Source organism: Aethalodelphis obliquidens, unplaced genomic scaffold, assembly GCF_003676395.1.
Source record: "Aethalodelphis obliquidens isolate GAN/ISIS:26980383/991018 unplaced genomic scaffold, ASM367639v1 scaffold18, whole genome shotgun sequence".
NCBI lineage: Eukaryota > Metazoa > Chordata > Mammalia > Artiodactyla > Delphinidae > Aethalodelphis > Aethalodelphis obliquidens.
Genome location: NW_020837962.1, coordinates 25,610,674 through 25,616,261, shown reverse-complemented (window position 1 = coordinate 25,616,261; position 5,588 = coordinate 25,610,674). Strand labels below are relative to the sequence as shown.

Below are 5,588 nucleotides of genomic sequence, written 5' to 3'. Positions count from 1 at the left end.
GTTCATCACGAATTTGCAGTAGGAGACAACTACCTGTTACATCCTGATGTTATAGATACAAAAGACCCAGCCTCTTGTCACCAAGAGCTCCAGGTTTGGGGAGGATATAGACTAGAAAACAATGACAATACAGAGTGATTAGGTCTAGCATTTGAGATAAGCTCAGTCTGCAACAGAACTGGTTGGACAGAACAAAAACCTATCCTGCTGTGGGAGAAAGAGTCAGGAAAACAAGCTTCCTGGAGGCTACGCAGTAGGGCTTCACTCTGAGGTAGGGGTGCAGCCAAAGACGGGGAGGAGGAGAGTCAGCAGGGAGCACCCACTATCCAGGATCAATGATAATCCCACATTGTTGGAAGATAGAAAGATCGAGACAAGAGATGAGGTGGGAGAAGTTGGCACAGGCTTTGTATTCCATAATGAGTCTGAGTTTTATGGAGAAGGTAACAAGGCAATTAAGCAACAGAGTTGACATGATCAGTGTGTATTTAAGAGGAGCACTCTGGCTGCAGTGGGAAGGGATGGGAGATATGGCAAGGCTGAGGGCACAATAAGCTATGGCAGTCATCCAGATTAGACATGGAGAGGACTGGAGTGAAGGCAGTGGTAGCAATCAATGTCAGGAATGTCAAGGAGGCTTAGAATATTCCTTCCCCTCCATGTGCCACTTGGGGATTAAACTTGGATATTGATCATGCCAGCCAAATTGTTGATAAGACAATATCTCAAGACTTACCTTGATGATCTCCTTTGATATGAGATTGAACAAGACAAATAAGGATATATTTTGGATCCTGCTCCAAAGGGATCATCATATAAGACCTGGGTAAGATTTCAACACTATAATTGAAGTCAGGTAATAGGGACATATGCTATATCACTCATGGAGAGTGAATGGCTTGAAGACCCTTTTAGGGCAACACGACCACTGCGGAAGAACTAGAAAAATACTTTGGGTCATGGTGATTTATCTGAGCTGCAAGTTGAAAGTAGAATAAATCTATTCTGAACAATGTACTCACTGAATCGTAGTCATTCATAGTATATTAACAAGACAGTTACCCAAATGGGTACACATTTGCTGAATAAACAAATGTTGGATAGGGGATGAGGACTTACAAATGCCAAGGTATGTAGCAGTTCAATATCAATTTTTTTGTCGACTGGGATTACTAATGTGGTTTACAGAGTTTTCCCAATCAAGGTGACTGACACTGAAAGCTATCCAAATTTTTTAGCACAGTGCTTACACCTGTCTATCATTTGGCTGCTGAAGACTTTTTTTTCCTTTAATGATTAGAACTTTCTGAAACTGGTTTGGATTGCTTCGTGAGGGGATAATGAGTTTGCTGTCACTAGAAGTATTTTTTTAAAAGGCTGAAAAACAAAACACTGGAGGACAAGTTTTAAGGAGGATTTATATGCAGATTAAAATACTGGTTTATAGCTTTAGACGGTTTTATTTTTCTGTTGTTGTCATGGGATGATATGTTTATATATTACAATAAGTCCCCTACATAGGAACCTTCAAGTTGTGAACTTCCAAAGATGTGAACGTGAGTTCATATAACCAAACACGTAAGTTAGTACACGTGTCTGGTGTACATTGTCACATATGTGCATCCTCTACAAGTGGTTGTGCTTTCATGTACTTTACTGTACAGTACTGTATAAAGTACAGTAGTACAGTATCTTTATTTTAAGTCCAGGATGTGCGGAAGCAAGCATAAAACCAGCGGTGATGTAGCTGGTACTGCTAAGAAGCACTAAGCGATAATGATGGAAACAAAAGTGAATATAATTGAGAGTGGAGAGAGATGAAAAGATGGTAGATGTCACTCATTCTTATAGTAACTGAATAACTGAAGAGATTCATAATGCAGGAGATGCAATCCAGTGCTACCGTGTCATCTATGACAAGGAAAAAAAGGAGCTACTACCCAGACATCACTGGATCGTTTCTTCAAGAGGGTAGATAGAATTGAATCCAGCAAGGAACCAGAATCTGTGGCACTAATGTCAGGCATGGGTGACATTGTAGCTTGCCCTCCATCTCCTATTGCTGACGATCCTTCAGCTCTACCATCTCCCACCTCCTCTCCCTCCTCCAGTCAGTAACTCTTCTTGCCTGTTCACTTGATGCCAGCCCCTGTATGCCAGCTGTTGTACTGTACTTTTCAAGGTACTGTATTGTAAGATTAAAAATGTTTTTTTGTGTGTGTTTGTTTTTTATGTATTATTTGTGTTAAAAGTATTGTAAACCTATTTTGTGTTTGTTTTTTATGCATTATTTGTGTGAAAAGTATTATAAACCTATTACAGTACAGTACTTTATAGCCGATTGTGTTAGTTGGGTACCTAGGCTAACTTTGCTGAACTTACGAACAAATTGGACTTATGAAAGCACTCTCAGAATGGAACTCATTCATATGTAGGGGACTTACTGTACTTTTTCTTCCTTGTTACTCAGCACTACATAAACAAATTCAACTAAGTTGATAAAAGATTTAAGATACAAGGTCAGAAAACCAGATACCTAGAATTCCTTTAACACACATACTTAAAATTTGCATATGGATGATTAAGTTGGACCTTCTTACAAGGCAATGATTTAAATATTTAATTCATTCAGCCTTAATTGAGAGCTAACTTTGTGTTGCCGGATATAAAAACAGATAGGTCATATATAAAGGGCTATTTAAAATTGTATCAAATTACAAACTGAGTACAGGTGTCTACTTCCATCATACAGCCCACACAATGAAAGAAAACTTGATGAAAATAATCCATCATAGTGCAGAAAAATATAAGGTTTTCCATCAGAGGAACAAAAATTGTGAGAAATCTCTGGAAGATAGAATACAATCATGTGCAAACAAGACAACAACTCCAAATACATATGGGAGAAAACGATTCTTTCAAAAGTTAGAAGTATCAGAGGCACCCCAAAAGGGCCATGCCATCAATGGAGGAGTATGATTTAAGGGAACCCTGCCATTGCATGTTGATGAGTGATGCTGTTTCCATTGATAAGATTTCAGGAAATCTGTTAAGAGTAAGATCTGAAATGGCTTCATGTTTTTTTTTTGTTTGTTTTTTTTGTTTGTTTGTTTGTTTTTTTAGTTTTTAGACTTCTTTCTGGCACTACTTACTGCACGTGCTCAAGATGAAGCCCCGTGTCCCTTGGGAGTGTATTACATTGCAAAGAAGAGAAGTGTAACTCAGACAATTTTGACAGTGACTCCATAGCAAGAAAAAAAATCATAAACTCATTTAAGTCCTTCTCAATGCCACACAATTACTTACAGAATATTGAGATACTAAGACAAACTTCAGGACTAGTGTCTGAGAGATATGGAATTACCTTTCAGCTGAGAGGCAGGACAAAGTGGGGAAGTTGGTAACTCAAAAAATTTGAGAAGTCCAGACCCAGTTATCCGGATTGTCATCCCCACTGTCTTTAGAAGGGGCTGAAAATTTTTGTTTCTCCAATGAGATGTCTTTTTTTCTAAGGAACTAGATTAGAAAAATCTAGGATGGAATATGGGAACTCTCAAAGCAGCAGCTGGTGAAAATAGGATTAGGATTTTTCCCCCAATCAAGAGCTTTTATTGCATCTTTAAAATGTCACAGATGAGTCCGAAGTATCATCTGGCATCTTGCTGCTTCTGTAGCTGGACAATGTAGATCTTATTCATCGGCCTGCTGAACTGTTCCTTTTTCAGAAACAGAGATAGCATCCGAAAGTTTTCTGATATCCTTGTTTTTAAGTATTGTGGCTTGCTGAATCAAAGCAGCTGAATTTGATACAAGTTCAATGTCATTTCCTTCAAAAATGAACTCATCTTTCTAGGCTTGAGATACTAAACAAGCAATGCCTGGCCTCATTTGAACCCTGTGGATGTATTTTTCACATCCCCCAAATTTCAGACTTCAACAAGAGAACCATTCTCCTAAATAATGACGTTGATGGGACTTCATCTTGTAAATGGAAGCCCAGTGTGACACCCTTGACCATGTTCTGTACACGACTACAGATAGTGTGCACCATTGCCAGTTCCTTTCTATTTCCCTATCCTTTGTCAACCCGGAGCCTCATTTTTTTCTTTCCAAGGAGACTGAGTTCTACATTAATATGATTGAAGTCCCTCCACAGGGTGCCTCTGGGCCCTTCTCAATAATTGTGCATCCCTTCAGAGTGATGTCGACATTTTCTGGAATGTCGACAGTCTGATTCTGAGAATGGTCTTCATTCTTGCAGTAGATGCGGCAAAAAGAGTGGGATTAGGACAGTGGACTAATGGGTGGACAAAGAGAAATTGACTAGAGGAGAGAAACATGATGTTGAAATGGTAGCAAATAGAAAATCTGAAAGTTTATCCTGCAGGAGGGCTAAAAATAATTTTATTCTGAATGAGAATGTGATTGCTAAGAATCACTCTTCAAGCAATCAAGGATTTAAATTTCCTTGTTTAGACTCAGAATTTAAATGGGAAAACTGATGCAGAAGACTTCAGGACCACTCTCCCCTCTTCACATGGCTGGCTTCTTCCTATCCTCTGGGATTCAAATTTAAGATTGCATTCTTAACATAAGTTTCTCCCTGACGACTTAGCAATTGGGGCTTATATAGTGCATTGAATGCAACACACGTGTGTTCTAAAGTCAAGTGGTTAGACACCGATGGGCCCCCAATACTGTTCATGGACATTTGCATCCCAGGTAGACGCTGTCAGAGCATCTATGTCCTGCCCAGTTCTTGCTGGTCCTCTCTTCCAACTCTTCTCCTCACTGACAGCCTCTTATAAACCTCTTGCCACTCTCCTGGAGGGCTTTCTCTGGTTGCAGGTGCATGATCCAGCATGCAGGCTGGAGGTATCTGTGAATCAATGCCTCCAGAAGCAGCCCTCTACAGTCATCCAATGGAAAATGTCGGATAAATTCTCCAAACCTCACCTCTCAGGTGGGGCAACAATGAGGCATGTTATGCAAAGTCTCCCGAGAGTCCCCAGAGGCCTGAGTCCCAGCTGCCCACATCAGGAATTCTGCTCATTTGCACACCCTTTGATTGGTTTTCTTTCCTTCCTTGTCTCCTTCTCCACTTGCCTTCCAGTGGTTCCTGGGATCGTCCCCCAGATAAACTACTTGCATTCACATCCTTATCTCAGAGTCTACTGGGGAAACCCATACTAAAACAGCATTTTTCCACATAAGAAAATTCACCAACTATGGTGCACTGATCAGTGTTTCCACCAAGCCTTGTGGGAGTTTGTACTCCCCGCCTGTGCACAGCAGCAGTGCACGTTTTCCAGTGCTGTGAAAAATTCGATGGAAGCCAACTTCCATTGGAACCCTGACTTAACTGTTCTTATTAAACTCCAATATCGTGCTATTTAAAACATATGAGGGACTTCCCTGGTGGTCCAGTGGTTAAGACTCTGCAATCCTAATGCAGGGGGTACGGGTTCAATCCCTGGTCAGGGAACTAAGATACTTCATGCCGCGAGGAACAGCCAAAAGAAAAAAAAAAAGTATGAATACTAAATTTTAGTAATAGTTAATTCCTCATATAGTCACTTACTAGTATG

The 5,588-nt window shown here is 40.2% G+C and overlaps 1 pseudogene; it reads right to left on the bottom strand.

Moving 5' to 3' along the window:
* Positions 1 to 3,690: 3,690 nt before the first annotated feature.
* On the bottom strand, positions 3,691 to 5,346 carry LOC113626629 (60S ribosomal protein L9 pseudogene; annotated as a pseudogene).
* Between the last annotated feature and the right edge of the window lie 242 nt (positions 5,347 to 5,588).